Source organism: Gymnodraco acuticeps, unplaced genomic scaffold, assembly GCF_902827175.1.
Source record: "Gymnodraco acuticeps unplaced genomic scaffold, fGymAcu1.1, whole genome shotgun sequence".
Lineage (NCBI taxonomy): Eukaryota > Metazoa > Chordata > Actinopteri > Perciformes > Bathydraconidae > Gymnodraco > Gymnodraco acuticeps.
The window spans coordinates 1891542-1913313 of NW_022990652.1; the positions used below are offsets into that span (position 1 = coordinate 1891542).

General features: G+C 40.5%; 1 long non-coding RNA gene across 1 annotated transcript in view; it reads left to right on the forward strand.

Moving 5' to 3' along the window:
- Window positions 1-21772, forward strand: part of LOC117554915 — a 48610-nt gene that overhangs the window by 728 nt on the left and 26110 nt on the right. The window lies entirely within an intron of this gene.

The window sequence follows — 21772 nt, forward strand, 5'->3', positions numbered from 1 at the left end:
ACTGTTTATTTCTTTAATATACATCTTAATACATCACAGCACTGTTGTTGCTGTGGCTTTTTGTGGACTTGTTTTCTTCTACACAGCCCTGTAAAACACTCTGCAGTGTAAGGACACAGCTACAACATACTGAGTCACCAAAAAGCACTCGTTGATGTGATAAACAAAATTAGTCTTCTTCCGGCTCTTGTTTTTTGTATGTTTATATACACAATTATGGTTCCGGGGCAGCAGTAAAGGTTAATGCTGCGAGTCCGCAGTTAGAAACATAATACTGCACAGACACACATCCAGAGAAAGGGAGACAGAGACAGTGGGACGGGGTTTCTCTACAGATGTGCATTCCTCCAGCCAGTGGAGGAATGAAGCCTTTAAATAGAGCTCAACAGGAATGCAAACAGACTAAGCCGAAAGATGAAGCCTGGGGGTGTTTCAGGAGAGGGAAGGTAGAGAAAGGCAGAAGGACTAGCCTGCATCGAATTAGAATCCAATTTACCCCAATGTATTTGTCTTTCTCAAGTGTTACCCGATTTTAAGTGTCAAAGTTCACGATGGAAAGGAAGATGCAACCCTTGTCAAGTGTAAAGCCAGCAAGAAAGTCAAGGTGAAAGGAATACTACTCTTGCAAAATATGTTTGACATCAAGAAGTCATGTTAACCTTGACTTCTTGATGTCAACTTTGTTTTTCTCGCACGCTGGAGCGATAAACAAAAACGACAATTTGTGATTAATTGAATAATGTGGTGGCTGCGTTTTATAAGAGCAGTGCATGCATGGTTTGCTAAACTGAACTTATAAAAACAATTCACATAAAGAGTCTCACGCTCCTTGTCCATGCACGTCTGACATTTTTAAAACCGTAAGATTTCTAGTGAAAACGTATGTGTTTTGGAGGTAATAAGCATATGACTGGATACATTAAACGTGGATCTACATATGAAACGTCATACACATCTTTGGATAGTGATTTGCTGTTATTAAAGCGGCCCAGATCAAGACTTTCTCTGTTTTCTGATTGTTTGTTCTTCTTGGAGGCATGAGACAAAAACACATCTTTCTTTTAGAATTCAAGGCAATGGATTGATTGACATACGAAATGCTCATTTGTGGAAGTTTTCCTTAAGGTTTCAGGAGGAGGTTTGAATATGAACTCTACGCTCTTCAACACTGTAACATTGCACATTGTGTATTTAGCGGAAGGATTTGAACCTTTCCCTGAAATATGTGGTGTTCCTGTCAGTGTACACTTGTTTTGATCAGGTCTGTGTGTTCAAGGGAATGATACAGAAAAACATGTTGCAGCAAATGTAGTTGAAGAGGCACACAATGAGATTCTTATGCATTGAAACATTTCATTTTGAGTCATCATTTGAATGATTTTGTTGTTTTTTCCCTAGAAAATGACATTTGATGTTTTATAGTTTTTGTTTGTTTTATCTCTCAAAGCAGGACCTTGGGTGTCTTGAAAGGAGCCTTAAAAAAGTCTTATTGTTATTATCAGTGAAGTTGTGATGAGAATTCATCTATGTATGAAAGCCTTGAAGCTTGTTTTGTTTGCAGGTATCAGGTTGCATCCATTCAAGTGTAACTCAGTTTTGATTAAAGATGAATTCTTCATCTATCTTTTGAGAATGCACCCAACATAACATTTTCAGGATTGTGTGGCTGTTCCGCTCTGCTACTTTAAATGTTGAAAACAGGGGATTTCTGGATTAATTAGGATTTAAGTATGTCGGAATAAGTTCAGAAGTTGCTTATGGTGTTTTTTTTAGTGCACAGGATTGTCGGTCAGGTCAGTGTTGCCTTCTTTTTGGGTAAAGTTGTCCCTATCACATTATGCTGTTTGACTGTGATTGGACCACAAAAAGCTGTGTGCAGGCAAGTGGTTTGTCTCCGTTTGTTGTTTGACAGATTAAAGGGAAGAGTTCACACTTATAGACTGTTGTTTGTTGGCTGTCTGTTGACCACTTGGAGCTCATTTACTCCCAACACTCCCATATGGCAGTAAAACAGAGACAGAAGTGCTTTAGTCAGTCTTGCAATGTTAATCTGTCCCATGTTTTCAGTGGTCCCAAGTTCACTGTCTACTTCTATGTTTTTAACTCCATTCAGACAATTTCCCTTCGCTAATTTGAAAGAAAAACTGGCGTTGACACTGTAGCAGCAGAACACCACTCTCCTGACCACTTTATCAGTGTGAAGGAACATTTACAGAGAGTAAGAAAAACAAGAGACACCAGTCACCTTACCTCCTTCGCGTCGAAAGGAGCCAGTTGAGGTGGTTCGGGCACCTAGTTAGGATGCCACCTGGGCGCCTCCCTAGGGAGGTGTTCCAGGCACGTCCAGCTGGGAAGAGACCAAGGGGTAGACCTAGGACCAGGTGGAGGGATTATATCTCTTCGCTGGCCTGGGAGCGCCTTGGGATCCCCCAGTCAGAGCTGGTTGATGTCGCCAGGGAAAAGAAAGTTTGGGGCTCTCTGCTGGAACTGCTACCCCCGCGACCCGACCACGGATAAGCGGGAGAAGATGGATGGATGGATGGACCAGTCACCTTACGGTTTGCCTTTGGGAAGCTGGCCTAACCATGGATTCCCAAGTCTTCCGTCTCTATAAAAGGAAACCTGGAGTGTATTTTTGCTTTTTAAACACTGTGACCAAAAAACCTGTAAAAGGATTGTTATGAGCTGCGCGAACAAATGTGCTCTTTGGACTTTGGCACCACATTGATATCCAAAAAAGAAAGGGAAATCCAAGGTGCTCAGATTTCCGAGAATAGTTTAATATCTTAATCCGAACATGGCTGACACATTACACATTATGACGCCTTTTGAAGCCTGTGAAGATGTAAGAAAGATTGCATATCAAATATTGCTATGTAATAAAAGGAACATCCTTAAAGGCTTGAAGGCAGCATATGCAATGCATTTAGTGTGGCTTTGTGTAGTCATGTTAACTGTAGTGTAGCCAAGGGGAAGGCTCATACTTCAATTCTTGGATTAGCACTTACAGTAAAATGAGCCGACCTTTGACTCAAAACATTATGCTGAAGAACGCATTGAATTTACCTGTAGCTCCAGTTAAGTGTGGGAGTCGTTCAAATGTCTTTCAAAGGATTATAAAATCAATCATTTCAATGCTATGGGAGAAATAATCAATCAGCAGTGGTCTAATATAACTAAAATTATTTTACCTAAGTACTTTAATCAAATACTTTACTTACTATTTTGACGTACTTGTGCTTTACATATGTATTAACATTTATTGCTACTTTATACTTCAAATCCGCTACATTAAAGAAGGGAATATCATAGTTTTTGCAGCACCTATAGTAACTATTAACTTGTATTTTAAGTATGTAAAAATGGTTGACAAACTAAAACATTAAAATGCTCTTACTTGTATTTTTTAGTGATAAAAAGAGAATCATATTCTATAATATTACATACTGTGATAAGTGTCTTTCTGCTGAAATAGTATTTATACTTTTGATACATTAAGTACATTTAGACGATGAGACTTCTGTACTTAAGTACCATTTTGAATGTAGGACTTGTACTTGTAACGTAGTATTTTCAGACTGTATTATTTCTACTTTATTTGAAGTAAAGGATCTGAGTACTTCTCCCAGCACTGCCTATCCGACACAGGGATTTGATTCACCTCTACACCAATGTTGCATTCAAATCCCCACATCTGTTCCACGTTGAACCCTTTTTTCAGTTTAAGACTACAGACCTACACCTATTAACTCCATCTTTACTTCAGCTCATTTTGAAGTACGTCTCTATTGAGTCAAAGTCACCTCGGAACACCTCATTCTAGTTAGAGAAAGGCACTGTTATTCAGCTGGCCTTGGGCTCCGCTTGATTCCCTGCAGACAGCTCTCACTGGCACTCAGATCTCTGAACTAGCTCCGGCCAAAAACCACATACACACAAATATGCACAGGCTCCACTTAGACCTTCACGCGGCATGCACATATACACGCCTGCATAGACATACATTCATAGGATCCACTACTTTTGTGCGTACACCAGCCCCTTAATCACATGCACACAGAGCTAAACTCAGTCCAAGCCTCGGTACTCTCTTTCGCCACACTCATATTTCACTAGTCACACACAGAGGGCCCACAGCAATCAACTTTAAATTAGAGAGAAAGCTGCTCCAAGAACTCGAATGGCGCTTGCCAGGTCTGAGGCTACACTGTTCTTGGTGTGCGCTTGTGTGTGTGTGAGACGCAGAGAGTCAGCACTTGATATTAAACCAACTCCGAGGGGCCAAGATTGGGGTATTTCTTCTCCTCTGTGCTGCCGTTCATGCAATTTATCCCCACTCGTACTTACCACGAGTTATTCTGCGAGAAACAGCTTTTTATTCACAACCTGCTTTGTTCATTTCTTGTGCTACTGTGATTATCTGATGTTTAAATCAGATCCAAACCGCATTGGTCAAGCCACTTAAGTACGGCTTGGCGTTGTGGCTTGGTGCTTTGGCTTCTTTTGAGATCATGTGAACAATTAGGACAGTGATGGTCAAAGTGTAACAGTTGCTGGACATGAAGGGTTTTTCCATCTTTTGAGGTACGCTCCATGCCCAGATGAAACTTCTGCCAGTGCTTACTCTGCTTATTCTGCAAAAAAAGACTCCCTGTATGATGGGAGAATGATGGTTGGATATAATGACAGCTCTGCAAAGAAACCTAATACTTGCTCCTTGATGTATGGGGACTGATGCCAAACATCAAGCAAGTTTGCTGCATCTGTTTTAAATCGAAAACTGATTTGCCAGCAGACTCCATTTTCTTTCACTCTGGAAATAATCCTAAAATCACCCTCATTTGGCCTGCTATGAGATTACAATGGATAACCACTTAATGTTACTGTTGAAGGACATTTGATCACCAAGAAATTCAAGAAAGTTACATAAGAATGCATTAGTATGACGTTTCATTTGTAAAATACACAGAATGACAGCCTTAGAAACAGCTATTTCAGATTCATATTGAAGAGAAAACTGTTCCAGAGCATGATCAAGCTTTATTGCATGCGTGATACCAAACAGAAAACAGAACGTTGGATGTATGTTCAAGATTTCTATAACAAAAACTTTACAACCCCTCTGCTGCAGTAATGTTGTCTTTGGTACTACAGTTTAGGGCCAAATGAATGCATCATACCTGTTAATGATTATCCCAGATGGAGACTGTTTCATTGTGGTTGAAGTTGTGTTTATGTTGCCTTGTTTTACATTTGATTTACATTTGATTTGTGTATTTAACTTGAGGTGCCATCTCTGCAACGGCAAGCAAAGAAGCTGCAGGAGGGTGACGTTTCAGACTGCGCTTACGTAATGGATCCAATATTAAACAGGATGAGCCAAAGGTAGTGTTTCACTTACCGCTAATAGCCATTGTCTACTTTAGTATTAGTAGTCTAGGTAAACTTCCTAGAAAAAGTACATTATGTTTCATTCAATGTAGATATTATCTCTTACACACATCTTAGTCTATACCAATGACAATGTATAGAAGTTGGCCTTTCACACCACAAGGTTGGTATTAGCTTACATTTCAAATTTAAAAAAAAAACATTACAATTGTGTTGGGCTGTATTTAAGATTACGGCCAAATTAAATGTGATTTGACAACTTACAACATAGTACAATCTCTAAAACCTAAGACAATTTCCAGTCTCATATCACAATATGGATATCATATTAATATTTGACCCACTTCTACATTAAACACAGTTTAATGTGAGTTAAGGAGAGATGATTAGGGATACCACTGTGTCATTTGGGCTATAAAGCACTTGTGTACTTTTACAATGCCAGAGGACTGTTTGATCAATCAATCAATCAATGTTTATTTATATAGCCCAATATCACAAATGTTACATTTGTCTCAGTGGACTTTACAGTTTGTACAAAATATCAGTATGACAATACGACACCCAGGAAGAAGGAAAAACAAGGAAAAACTTCCGAAGAAAACCCACAGTTTAAAGGGAAAAATGGGAGAAACCTCAGGGAGAGCAACAGAGGAGGGATCCCTCTCCCAGGACGGACAGACGTGCAATAGATGCCGTGTGTAAATTGAAAAGATAATACATTTGCAACATAGGTAGTCCAAATGTTTGGAAATGCATGTGTGTATAATAGGAACATGAATCCACGAGGATATCCATCCAGGACCTATGATCCAGGACCACAGCCACGACTCAAGATCCAGGGCTCGCGATCCAGGACACAGGACCGCAGGATCATCCATGACTCCGGATCCCGGCGTATATAGACATCAAAAAGAAAGACATTTGGGGAAGCTGGGTTAATCGGAACATGAGAGTACACAGGTATAGACAGAGAGAAGGAAGAAGTAAGATGTCCCCCGACAAACTAAGCCTATATCAGCAAAATTGATGTTGGTACTAAGCGTATCACTTGTTGGGATGAATTACTGTTGAAATAAAGCTCAGCTTTTCTGCTAAAGAGAATGCATACTGTGATCTCTCCAGGAAAGATACGTTAGAGAATAAACTTCTTTCTCATGCAAACGTGATTCTGATCCTCTGGACCTAAACCGGCTTCAACTCCAAGAAAATATAACATTTTTATCTGGTCTCAGAGGACGGCACTTTTGACATATTGCTGCAATATTGCCAGTGTAAACAACACCTCTTAGCTTAGCCATATATTCTGTAGCTACTCTATGCAGTGCAGTGTTGACTGTGAAAATACAGCTAACTGGGGAGATTATTAGAGTTTGGCAGAATATTAGTCTGTGCTGGGAAAACACTCTACTGATTGCTTTGGTATAAAACTCTACCTCCAGATCACGAGAGGTTACCTGCCAAACCAGCGTGTAGAATACTGTGGATTGATTTACAAGCTGCTGTGGCAAACATCGACCAGCATCTTGGCTTCTGAGTGTTGACTCCCACCATGCAGGTGTTCATATTTACCGTCACCGCTCAACCTGAAAATGTTCTGTTTGTGAACCAGATGTCCGACATGAAATTAGAGCAGTTCTTCAGCTGAGCACATAGACCCACCGCCATCTAGTTATTTAAATAGGTTCCTTAATACAGACTCACTTTTACCGTCGCCGTGGGGTTTAATGTCCAGGTGCATGGAGTGAAAGTAAGCGTAAAATAGAACTCTTCTGTCCACATTTAGTTAGCGCTTGACAAAATAATGATATTATATCACTATTGTATGATAAGGCTAGAAATCCTCTTAGATAGAGTTTTTCTTTTTACTTGCTTAGGTATTATATCCTAAGATTATTTAGCAAAATTCTCATTGTGTTAATAATTGTGAAAGCACCAATGGTCAAACCTACTCTGTCATGTCTTCTATTGCTCAGCCCTAAATTAAGTTGTGAAACAAATGGTTAAATCGTCATATCTCTTTCGAATTTGTGTATTTTGTGAAGTGCATATCTCTGCTTATTAGTACACTTTCATACTAAGGACACAATGTGTTAGAAACAGCAAGCAGTAAGCCCTGAAGTGTGACTCGTAGGCAGCTGTTGTCAGGTTTGGACAGGCTGAATCACGTCTGTCCAGACTCTCAAGATATTAGCAGTGTTGGCTTTTGAGCCTTAAGGCCGACAGTACCGCTAAATTAAACACAGTGTGGATACTTCTGTCACTGAGGAAGAGAGTGTGCCCCAATTATGGCTCTAGTGGTTGAAAAGGGACATTTCCTGGTGTGAATAATGTATGTGTGTCAGTGTGTATAGTCATCTAAAATTACATTGCTCTTCTGTGCAAGCAGTTTCCATGATTTAAGTCATTTGAATGATAAAGCCTTTGCCTCCACTGCAGGGAAGAATCCGTTTTGAATATGAAGGCCTTTGCAGACCATATTCATAATGTATCTGGATTATGATTTGCATGGGTAGGAAAATGAAGTGATACATGTTTCCTTTGCAGATAACAGTTGTTTTTTTTAACTGAAATGTGTCAACTTGAAATCTCCACAATAGACTTCAGTGGGAGACATTTTCAAAATACGGATTCTTTGATTGTGAGTCTGTGGTATCTTAGGACTTTTTAACTGGTTAATTTCTTTTGAAAACCATTTAGTATGCTTTATTAAATGTCTTGAATCATTTCCTTCTCTGTCCAATTGCGCTGACTGAGTGCCAAAACTAAAAGAAAGACTCTAAAGTAGAAGGGAGAGGATTAAAGATGGCTGGCACAAACTGAAAAACACTACTATTAACTTGTTTTATTTCCCTCTGCACTAGAGTTTCCGCTTAATGCATAAAACGTAACGGTGGGTGGTCTAGTTTTTAAAGGAAACCCTTTGTTTGAAAATGTCACCACTCATCACTTAAAAGCACCATCTAATAAATACGTGAGAGTGTGCGATGTAGTTCAGTAGACGCCGGAGTGTGTCAGTGGACCTGGTCGTGTTTGCGTTTCCGCTGCGACACGGCAGCTATTTTTACCGGACTAATACATAATAGATTGACTTGTCTGTTTAAATGATGTGGTTATGATGTAGCAAAATGTCTCAGGGGAAGCAAAAACGTGTGTGTGTGCGTGTGTGTGTGATGACATAGTTCTGTTGGAATGTCTTTGAAAGATAAGTATGAACCTGCTTCTACCTTTAACACACATCTTCTGTATTTTCCATCTCTTCTTCCTTTAAGTTTTTTCTCCCTTTGTTCACTGTTTACCTCCCTTCCTGTGACTCCCTTTAAATGTCTTTATTATTGAATTTGCTGTCTGTCTTACTCTCTGTCTGCTACCCTGCCCTGCCTCCCTTCTTTTTTCTGCAGTGTTTGTTGTCTTCATGGAGTGTTAACAGTCCTAAAGGAGAATAAACTGGTGCTATCGAGCATGGTGAACATATCTGATTTGGCAGACAGGTGATAGATGACATGAGATTGAAGCCAAGACTACACTAGCAATGTTTCTTAGATAATAAGAGTAATTTTGGAGAAACCAGCTCGAGTGCGCTATCATTTGAAAATACACAACCGGAAGAAATCTGCCACTTCCTCACAGAGCCCCTCCTCCAACACACACGAACGCGCACATGACCAATGAGGGCACGAGATACGTTTGTGCACAGATGGAAGGCTGACAGGCAGGTAGGCCATCCAGTTACTTTAGCCGGGCCGGCTAAAATGATTGGTCGTGCTTTTTACAGTACTACAGCTTCCACAGATGACATTTTTGTATGGATTTCTTTGTCAAAGCACTTCAGATATTCATTGCTATCGGGATGTTAAGAGCATTCCATGGAATATAACAAAAAGTGTATCGAGCCGGTTTCTCAAACTTACCTACCCCACCTTTAAGTGCATGTTCACACTGTAGCTTAAAGTCTCCGCATTTTCACTTTTAACAGAGGCAGGAGGAAGTTCAAAAGATAATAATCTGTGTAGAGCAGACGAACAAAGATCAATCGTTTTATTATTCATTTATTTGATGAGTGAAATGTGATTAAATATGAAGGTACAATCTGAATGCAAATTAAAACACATGTATAGATCTGTTTCATATCATCCTTATTTGAAGGAAAATGTTTGCATTAGGCAGATCATTTATAAGAAAAGTGTAGTTTTGGTTCATTACATTTGAAATTATTAGTTGTTAGATGTTCTTGGAAATGTTTGGACTAGTTTAGAGGCTAAATGTAAGTTAGCCGACAGGTGCTAACGCGCTACACCGGGCCAAAACTATACCAATAGGAGAAACATGCTGCAGTTTCAAAAACGATGCAAATATAAAAACACAAATATGCCAAAAGTTAACACATGCAGACAACTTGATAACACATTTAGGAATAACACATTTAGGAAACATTCACCAACTGGACGAAACTAAAATACAGTATGCAAGAAGCGAACAAAAGGGGATAAAGTGTTGCTCACAGCTGAGACCGTAGCACTTGTTGTTGTTCAGGGATCAGCCTCCGTATGAATGAAGTACTTTTTTCTATTTTCTCATGAAGTGAGTCCTAAAGACATGTCACTGCATAATGATTTATTCCATTTAAAGACAATACATTGCCTAACAAATGGTTCTGAGCTACCACATTTACTTTTATGAATGGTAGGTCAGAGTTTGCTAAATATGGAATTGTCTGCGGATGGCAGTTTGTTATATCATTTTTGCTGAACTGTATGTTCTTTTGAAGAGAGATGTATTTGCGGTGTAAAGGTTGGTTGCAATGAGTCAAGCAGTGTTGAAATCAATGCATTTCAAAAACACAGCGCGGCGCTTAAAATAAAAAAAGATAGACCTGAAACTCTATCCTCTTAGATTGATGGATATGACAAACAATCCTCAGTATTTGTTTAGTTTACATTGAAGTTGTTAGTAGATGTCAGTCAAGACCCATTGCAAATATGTTATACTACTCTTCATTGTTTTTACAGACTTCTTAATGGTGGTAGAATACAAGCAGCATTTGCCCTGCAACTTTTGGATGCAGATGCCACATGTTTAACTCAATTTAAAGGACCAATTATCCTTTTGCAAATGAAGCTACCATACCAACAAATGATAGTATCAAATCATACGCCTCATTATAAAACGGGAGAGGAAACGTATCTCTGTGTCTTGTGTTTGAGAAGCATATTTGATGACCATATTGACAGATTTTTAATTAGATGGTTTTCCCCGGGTCAATATAGAATAGAATTCCTTTATTGTCATCGCACCAGGTACAACGGATTAGGATATATTAGGATAATGCCGTAGAAAGCCTAACACTACAATCCAATCCAACTTTATTTATATAGCACTTTAAAACCTCCAGACCAAAGTGCTGTACAGAGAGATACATCAAATATAAAATCACACAGCTCAGCTCACAAAACATAAGTATAAAATCACATAAAAGATACGAACACAAAACAAACCAGATTTAAACGTAACAATTACAAAATTTAAAAAAAACATAAAAACAACCATATAGTAAAAACACTGAAAGCAAATAAAAGCAACAATCTACTTGTTTACGAATGCTAAGGAGAAAAGGTGGGTTTTAAGACGGGATTTAAAAACAGACTGTGGGAGCCTGTCTCATTAGCAAGGGCAGGTCGTTCCACAGTTTAGGGGCGGCAGCAGAGGGAGATAGCAGCGGCATGGGGAAAGGCGTACCAAGGAAATCTGTGTTTCCTTCCATGGGATTTTATTAACATTTACAATTTTTGTATAAAAGGAATGCACTTGAACTCAATGTTAAATTGTTTCCATTTTGGAGGTCAACGCTCCAGGTCACTGTGACCACATGTCTCCCACTCTCATGAACGTAATATCCCAGAGGCGGAAAATCTATTAAAGATGTTTGTTGTTTCGTAGAGAAAATAAATAGGCTGCTATTTGCTGATAAATGTTGTTTTTAAGTGCACTGAAATCCAAGCTCTTTTTGGAGGATAATTCACTTTTTTCAGAGGAGGTTTATTTGCATATTTTTCCTAAAATAAGTAAATACAGATGATGAGCTAATCTTCTTAAGAAAACAAAGACCGTGTATACCATAATAGTGCGAAATAAGTTCAGCAACTTTGTGACTCATTCGTTGGTATTTCTTTATTTTTGCCTTTTATCAAATGCAAAGAAACAAACTAATAAACAATATTTTGGCATTATTTATCTACCTCTCTGCTCTCTACATATCGCCATCGGAAATGAAAAGAAACCTTCGTCATATCAAATTGTCCAAAAATCAACATCTGCACCTAAAAGCCTATTAATATTGACGTTACTTGACCCTTTTACTGAATCCGTTTGAAATCTGAAAAGCTATTGCACTCAATTTGTTTATTTAAAAGAAATCACAGTGTATTCGATTAACACTTTGTATTTGTCGGTCAGAGAGTAAACACAAACTCACATAGAGCTTTTTGCTAGTTTGACAGACTTTTACTCTTCAAATCTCCCCCCCCCCTCTCCCACTGCCTTTGATCTCACACAAGCTCCTTAATCTTACTCCTGGATCACTCAAGCGATAAACCAACACACACACAAGACACGTACACACAAACACAGAGCGTCCCAACATCAACAAACTTTGAAACCAAATCATGGCGGCACACTGTAAATCAGCGCCCTATCGGCCTCTCTATCTGAGGCTAACTGGTTGTGTAGTCGGCTGTTTGTGAGCCAGGTCTGTGTCTGATGAGGGCTCAATCCCAATCTGTCACTCATTTAGCAACAAGGCCATAAACTGTGTGGCATCCTGCTTCCAGAAAAGAACACCCACAGTAATGAGATTGTTGACAATTATTTCTTGCAGAGGTTGCCCTTCTGTCGATTTAAAGTCGAACAAAAAGTATTTGGTCTTCAAACTGACATATTGGGTTTGTTTGCCACACTTACTTCCTTGACTAGGGCTGCACAATTAATCCAAATGTCAATGGATTGTGAAATAAACAAATTGCAATTAGTGCATTTTTTGGTATGTTCATACAAACGGTTTTCTACAGACTTAATGAAAAAAACTTTGTTTGGTAAAGATCGTCTTGAAAAATGATACCACGATAAATGTAATATTTCTTTGTGATAAATCTGTCTAATATCGCCAAGCATATCGCAATTTGTTATTTTTTCCATATTGTGCTAGCCTAGCCTTGACAGGAAAGTCCTTCTGTAGATCCTACAGTGTACTGCAGGTCAACCCTGTGCGTGTGTGTGTTTTGCCTCAGCCTTTGCGCACGGTGTATGCGGGCTGTTTGCCTTTCTGCCTGATCTTTTTGGCTGATACCGTCAAATAGAATAAGAATGAACCTGGCATGAAAACCAAGCTGCCAAAAGCCTTTTTGCACACTTGTTTTTAATAGTTCCATCTATTATTACTACGGAATGATAGATGTTGGCAAAATAATGGCATTTTGTATGGAACTTTTTTTCAAGTGTGTGTCATCTTAAGTCGATTTGTGATTGAATGTTGGGAGCATTGGAAGTCCATATTACACATTTAGAAAGAATACATTACATGTCACTTGTTAGACGCTTTTATCCAAAGTGACTTACATACTCAATACTGTGGACAATCCCCACAGGAGCAATTTGGGGTGAAGTGTGAACCTGTGCTCCCCTGATCCGAACACCAACGCTCTATACACTGCGCCACACGCCTCATACAGATACAGATGTTTCTCCAGTTGTGACCCTACTGGTCTGTCCAGATTCATGCATACTTCAGCCCACTTAAAAATACTTATTTCCAAATGTTTTTCCATTTTATTCCCTTGGTGATCCTTTGTTTTTTTTGGGGGTGTTTATTTTCTACCCCCCATTTGCTTTCTATTTCAATTCCAATGCTGAACCTACATGGATAACACATTATCAAATCCCAAATGATGACGGTTTGAATGGTTTAGAAGAGAAAAACGTACTTGGAGCGAATAACTCCCTGTGGCTGCATGACGCAAGATCACCATGCTTACAACTCTTTTCTACATTTAAACAGTGGCAAAGAGAAAACTATTAACGTAACAGCACAAGGTTAAATACAGGGGCTATTCCACAGGATTTCATCATTTGCTCAGTTCTTCAATTGTTTATGTTTCCATTTGGTTTTGATTTGCTTATTTTGTTGGAAAGAGCTCACTAGTTTGGTTTGTTTTTTGTCTCCATTGTTGGTGTTAAGCTTATTATTATTATTATGATGTTTTTATCTTCAAAACACTTACAAGCAGTGGTGTAGTGGGGATTTGTTTACTGGGTGGACGGGACAGGCGGGGGAGAGACACTAGGCTTGTTTGAGACAAGCGAGACTTGTTGCGATCAACGTCTTGCTAGTGCGTTGCATGATGGTCAGTCATTTTGTCCGACTTGCTCTGGAGGCCCGCCTACATGAGACGTTGAAATCTCGCGGGACAAAGACGCCCGCAGCCTTGAGAGCGAGGCGCGGCGAGTCGGCGCAGTTCCTCTCCACGGGCTGCGGAAGCGAAATGCTTGATGGGAAACGACTCGCTGGTATCTCGAGCTGAGCGCTCATTGGTGGTTTTTACCCCGTGCTGGTGATGAAACTCTCCAATTGGCTCGGCAAAAGTTTGTTGTTGTTTTGTGTCAGTTTTACGTCGCCACATCCATTCCCATTGTTCATCATTGTTCCACAATGTTTATCATCATGAAATTAATATATATTTTATACTATACTTGCACTGCTTACCGTTTTCATACTTTATATATCTTAGCATATTCATACACACTGTTCATACTGCTCACAGGCTGATATCTAGTGTATTCATACCCCTCACTGTTTATTCATCATTCAATTCATTCTATATTTTATTCTGTAGATTGTGTACATTACTTTTCACTTTACTGCTTGTTGCACCTGGTTAGAAGCTAAACTGCATTTCGTTGTCTCAGTACCTGTAATATGTGCAATAACAATAAAGTTGAATCTAATCTTGAGCAGGAACAAAGGTATTTACTTAGTACATATCTGACATTAACGATTAAACACATGTGTGCATTCTTTATAAATGCAAACCGAGTCAAGCCGACTCCGGAGGTGGCAGTATGCACCTTAAAGTTCTTTGCAATCCACCAAAAAAACCAAGAGCCGATGCATGCATCCCCTGGATATTATTTTATTAACTGCTTTCATCGTGATGCGATGTTTCCACTGAGAACAGCTGTGAGGTCTGTGCAGAAAGCAGAGCAGTGTGTATATATCACTCAGCATAACAGGCCTACATTAATCTCCTTATTTGTATGCTTTAGTTTAGTAGATATCTACAGTACAAACAAAGAGTCTGTATTTTTCTAAAACCATTTAGTGCTTCACATAATAAAATACACAATGGCTGTCGCCTGATATATATGCTTTAGGAGCTGTAGGGGTGCGTGTGCGTGTGGTACAGTGTTTAGGTGTGTGTGTGTGTGTGTGTGTGTGTGTGTGTGTGTGTGTGTGTGTGTGTGTGGCGGACAGACAGGTCTCAGTTGGTTTGGTGTCCTATGCTTACTTTTAATACTTGTAAATAAAACATTTGGCCCGTAATTTATTTTCCTCATTGTAGCGACCAGAGAGAGGGGGGAGATATATCCAGTCTCTGATTGTGTTACGTTATTATGAGAGTGCTCTCATACTTGTTTGATTATGAAATTGTATATATTTATAAAAATATATATATAAACATATACGTGTGTGTGTATATATGTCCGCATCTGTAGCCTGTTATTGTCTCATTATACCGCACTTTCAATTAATTCAAGTCGTCATGAACACATCTGTCCATCAGACAGAGGGCTGCTGTGCCTCCTGTCATCATTAATGGACGTCTCTTTAAAATGACCGCTCTGAGGAGAGGAGTTCTCATTTTTCTAACCGCCTGCTGCTTCCCCTCCTCTCTCCTCGGTTCCCCTCCTCGGCTCCTCCGCTCGCATCTCCTGTGGGCGGGACTAAGACACGAGGATAGGAGTCGAGGAGGGGAGTCAAGGAGGGGAATTAGTGAAATGAGAAAGGGCCCTGGTCACTCTACACACACACACACACATTGCTGCCCCCCTCACACACACACACACACACACGCTTCAAATTAAGTTGCATAAATACTTGAGCTACGTTTTTATTATAATTACTGTGAAATGTATCTCATTCATTATTACAACAAATACACACTTGCAACTGATAACACTGGCAATGATTTTATATTTATTAGACTATAATCATACTTCAAAAAAGTGGGGGCTCCAAATAAGTGGGGGGACGGTGATCCCCCGCGTCCAACGACCACTACTTACAAGTAAGTGATAGTAGCGAATGGTGGCTCATTTAATCACAATTTGGCCCTTTGTAGACAGTAACAGTGTTGTACAGCTGATTGTGCTTAAGAACTTTGGCTTGATTTAAATAAAACCAGTCTTTTGTTGATATATCTTATCTCAGGATCTCTTCCTGTCCAGCCATTTTTCATTGAAATGCTTACCAAGTGTTAAGTTAGAACATCCTATAATATAATGATTGAATGTATTCAACACGGTGAATCATCAGATCCTCCTTCGCACTCTCCAAAAACTTGGAGTTTCAGGCTCTGCACTTTCCCTCCTCACCTCATACCTGAAAGACCGTACCTACAGGGTGACTTGGAGAGGGTCTGAGTCCGACCCTTGTCAATTAACTACGGGGGTCCCTCAGGGCTCTGTTCTTGGTCCCCTCCTCTTCTCCCTGTACACAAACTCGCTCGGATCAGTCATTAGCCCGCATGGTTTTTCTTACCACTGCTACGCTGATGACACCCAATTAATTCTGTCCTTTCCCCGCTCAGAGACCCAGGGTCGTTGCACGCATCTCTGCTTGTCTAGCTGACATCTCTCAGTGGATGTCTGCTCACCACCTCAAGCTCAACCTTGACAAGACTGAGCTGCTCTTCCTCCCGGGAAAAGATTGTCCCACTCTTGACCTAACAATCAACATCGGCACCTCAGTTGTTTCCCCGACTCAGACTGCAAGGAATCTGGGTGTGACCCTAGATAACAACCTGTCCTTCACTGCAAACATCGCTGCTACAACCCGTTGCTGCAGATACACGCTTTACAACATCAGTAAGATACGTCCCCAGCTGACTCAGAAAGCGACTCAGGTTCTGGTCCAGGCTCTCGTCATCTCACGCCTAGACTACTGCAACTCCCTCCTGGCTGGTCTACCTGCATGTGCCATCCGACCTCTGCAGCTTATCCAGAATGCAGCGGCTCGTCTGGTCTTCAACCTTCCTAAATTCTCCCACACCACTCCGCTCCTCCGCTCCCTTCACTGGCTTCCGGTAACTGCTAGAATCCACTTCAAGACACTGGTACTTGCTTACCATGCTGCGAATGGATCTGGCCCTTCCTACATCCAGGACATGGTTAAACCGTACACCCCAGCGCGTGCACTACGCTCTGCATCAGCCAAACGACTCGTTGCGCCCTCGCTGCGAGGGGGACCCAAGTTCCCATCGGCGAAAACACGTGGGTTTGCTGTCCTGGCTCCAAGATGGTGGAATGAACTCCCCATTGACATCAGGACGGCAGATAGCTTGCACATCTTCCGGCGCAAACTGAAAACTCATCTCTTTCGACTCAACTTCGAGCGTTAGAACTATTAACGAAGCACTTTTATACTAATAAAGGACTGGCTTACCTAAAGCCAGTTGAGTAGCACTTGAAATGTTTGGCTCTATGAAACCTGATGTACTTATATGATTCTGTTTTCTTCAAGGTTGTGTCTTCCTGGTCGAATGTACTTATTGTAAGTCGCTTTGGATAAAAGCGTCAGCTAAATGCAATGTAATGTAATGTATTAAACAGTTTGCTAATGTGTGTCTAGCAAGACAGGCATTTATTCAAATGTGGATCACATTTAGATAATTCAGTATCTCAGCTTCTTTCTTTCTTCTCTGTCTCGTTTCCAGCTGCATTTTTTAACAGAGAGTCAGACGGTAGTAATTAAAAAAGTATGTCTTTCTCGTTGTTATGCCTCATAGGACAGATTTTTCCTCTTTAGAGTGTGCAGTGACTGGAAGTTGACCAACTGTCTTACTAGTGTAGTTCAAGTACATTTGAGGCTCATAAATCTCAATTATTTTCACCTTTCTGCCTCTTTTTATCCAACTATTTCTCACATTTCTGGTTAATTTCTCCTCTCTAAATCTCAGTTATTTATTTTTTTCTGGTTTTTTTAACCTATTTTTTTGTGTATCTTTCTATATCTCCTTTCTGTTACCTTCTAGACCAGCTACCTATCTCTCAGCTTGTTAGGACCCTCAGTCAGTCAGGCGGTAGTAATAGGGAAAGCATGGAGTTCCCAGCAGAGTGACTCATAGCTCTAGCGAACAGGGGTCTCGTGTGTGTGTGTGTGTGTGTGTGTGTGTGTGTGTGTGTGTTGTGTGTGTGTGTGTGTGTGTGTGTGTGTGTGTGTGTTGTGTGTGTGTGTGTGTGTGTGTGTGTGTGTGTGTGTGTGTGTGTGTGTGTGTGTGTGTGGAACTGGGTGTTGGGGGGCGGGTTTTCTATGTTGTGTGTGTGTGTGCCCTAACATGTGTAATTTGGCTCTATAGGTTTCCCTCCTGCTGCACACATGGCGAAAGCTCTTTGCCGGCTGTATTAAAGGTCATCTGTCGGTGAAAGTCAAACAAACATGAACTCGGCACAAACAAACATACTCCCATCTAATAGGCTGCCCAGAGGAAAAAGATTTAGACTTAACTACCACTTTGTGATGATACTTCTTCCCTCTTTTTTCAATATATCACTAGATGTTTAAGGTAGACCTGCCATTTGTTGTTATTTTCAAGTTTAGTCTTAACTACTCAAAATGCTGTCTTTTGGCATGTGATGGGTCATATACAAAGCAATTGTAATAGTTTGAGTTCTCTGCCTCAGTGTTTCCGCCAGACCAGGGCTGAGAGGGCGTCCACCCCGAGAGCGGGGGGGGTGGTGTGGTGTGACGTCACGTCGTGTCACGTGACTTGAATTTGTAATTACGTATGCACACACACACAATTTTGAATAGCGCTGTCCCTTACGGCCCCTACACACGGCGGCGTGCGTTGACGCTTGCTGGCGGGCATGTCTGAAGCTAGACCAACAACCAATCACCTGAATTTCCCGCCCCGGACACACAAGCAGCGATTTGATTGGCTAGAGCTTGTACGGCATATGATTCGATTGGCTGACGCTTCCGTCGAAGCTTCAAAAGTAGAACATTGCTCTACTTTTTAAGCGAGCTACACTTTGCTCGCACAATGCAGTTCGGCGAAGCGTGATGTCACCCCATTCAAATTGAAAGGGCAGAAGCGTTGAAGCGTCAACGCACGGCACCGTGTGTAGGGGCCGTTATACCATCTCTTTACATCTCCCTGCCGATAGGGACACCTCTCCTGGCATGGTCCTAGGAAGATGCGGCGGTGTTTTTTTTTTCGTGACAGGAACGCACTTTGCTGACGGCGAAAATAATCCCATCAGACTCCTTTGCCCCTCCAACAGAGGGATGTCCTTGTCCTTTTTCCTTTTCGTCATTTCACGCGATTAAAAACTCTCGATCTTCTCTCAAATTATTATTATTTTTTGACAAATGACGCCCCCCCTGTCGGAAACGCTGCTCTGCCTGTATGTCCATAGAAATATGGATAACAGGGAAAGAGATATTGATAGTAGGGCTTTACTGAATTACAAACGAGCCCTTTTTGAGCCGTACAAATGAAGCTTTAAAAGTCTGTCACATCCTACATATATATTGGGAAATCGTATTTCATCGCATTTTTCTTTTTTATTAAATTCGACTTTTTTCTTTTTTGGAATAAATAGGATCAGTGTTTTGCCGTACAGTAAGTGTGATACTGAGAAAAAAAGTCTAAGCATGGGGATCATAAGAATTTTTTAATGCGTGTATCTGTGTACCATCTGTGTTCTGATTTGACACAGTTATGACACTCGATAGGATAAATATTTTTTTATTAAATATTTTGCAATAATCAGGGTTCAAAGGGAAATGTGTGTCAGCCTCTGGAATGCTTGTGTTTTAATCAATATATCGTGTTGTAATGACACTGTGTCAATGTGAACAAATCTCCTAAAGAGGACTCTGTTTATCATATTTTCACGTGTATAATCATACATGTGTGTTTTGCAGCGTTGCATAAAACAGAAATCTTCAACTATCTGCTTCATGTCTGTATAATTGCTCCCAGCAGTAGTGTGGCGCCAATCGAATGCACACACACACACACGCACCCAGAAATACACAAGCTCATAAATCACACAGCAGATCATCAGAGTATGGCAGAGCAGAACTTTTGTACTGCTATCATTAGAATATGCATGTGAGTGTTTGTGTGTGTGTATTGATGCGTTTTATATATTTGTATTTCAGGCTCTGACAATAAGCCAAGTGACACATGCCTGATCAATCTAGATAGAGCTCTTCGTTTGGTTCACTCAGAAAGTAAATGCAGCCATTTTAAAATGATAGGTTCCACTTTACTTACCACTTACACAAAATATAGAGAATTCCATCTAAGGGACACAAAAGAAAACGCTCGCTGGTGATTGGTTGGCTTTGCATAGCTAGTAATTGATCACCCAGCAAAGGTGTGTGTGTGTGTGTGTGTGTGTGTGTGTGTGTGTGTGCCTTGTTGGATAATAGAGAGCAGATGTGGGCGGGTACGTGGGTGTATGTTTAAAGAGCTTGTCATTGGCTCATACAGAACAGATGTTTGTTGGACCATCACCTTCCTCTGGCTACCAGAAGTATTGATTCAAACTGTTCTGCTTCACTTCAGATACTTAGAATCACGATATACAAACACACACATGTGATCACACACTCTTGTGATTCGTCAGAGAACACTGGTAGATGCATTCACAAATGTTTAGGTCAGTATGACTGGGAGTCTTAACTAGGACATTATCGCTCGGAATTTTCCAAACCACAGTAATAAAGTGCTGCGGTTTACGGTAATATTCTGGTGCTGCCAGCTGACTCCAGTTGAACGTAGTCCAAACAGTTAAGCGTAGTTTAACACAGCCCAACATGAGATCACATGTTCCATTTGATTTTGTTGATGGAAAAGTTTTCGTTTGTCACCTTTTCTTACTTGCTTAATTAGGTTTACTTTACAAGAAAACCAGTTTGTAAACAAGGTTCACCACAACTTGTACTCTCTGTTGCTGGTTTGGTTTACAATTGTATTCCTAATGAACTGCGGTTCATGCTCTTTGGAAAAGATGACCAGCCAACCTATGCTAGTCCGATGGATGGCTTTAGTACAGCTAGCAGTTTGTTGAATGCCAATGAAAAACCAGAGCTGGAAGACACTGCCCTCATTAACAAGCATCATGACAGCTAAGTGAACTAACTTTGGGGGCCACTTTTGCAAAATGACAGGAGGCGAGGGGTCAGTTAATAAAACCCAGATAACTCTCTGGGGGCCTGGAGAGTTTTCCCCTCCCCTCCCCTCTCCGTCCTCTAAAAGTCTATTTTGATGCTCATCTGGCACTAAAAGTAGAAAGAAAGCTTGGAAGATGCATTTTCATTTAATTATGTGCGAACATGAGCATTTTAAGTGTTGTTTATGTGTTGCATTTGTGCCAAACATTTCCATAAGATGACCTGATGCTTAAATATTCATAGTTTGTTTGATGTTGGTGCATAAAATGAAGAATATTATTTCACAGCCTATTGGCAATCCAGACATTTTTTCATTTATTGTTTCGCCTCATAGATGTCTAGGAATTCAGAGATAGAAGAAAACACTCCATTTAGAACAGGGGTCTCCAACACGTCGATCGCAAGCTACCAGTAGCTCGCAAGCCCTCAATAAGTAGCTCGCCAAGCAAATCCAAAATGTAAAAAATACACACAAAAAAAAGAAAATGTAATTAAAATAATCTACCCTATGCATAAACGAAACCACAATCATAGCGAACTCTATCTACTTACTACAACTCTATATCTATCTAACACCCCTCCTCCCCCCACCCCCCCCAAAATGAATATCGACCAATCACGTTCTTGCTTGATTTGCGGGACCAGCGTTGCAGTCGGGAAGAAAAGCAATGTGGCACCTCCCCACTTCATAAGGAGTTTGACCGTGATTTTCCTTCTGGCAGAATCAACACATCAGCCCCATTGAACAGCCCAGTCGTGTCAGCCTATACAGCACATGAGGGGCAGAGTTTTACTGTGTGTGTGTTGCAACTTGCACATATATTTATTGCACGCATATCACGCATGGCGTAATTTCCACTGGGTACAGTTTTCGATCCCGTTTGTGTCCCCCCACTTTACAAATATGTTTATTATTATTTTTTA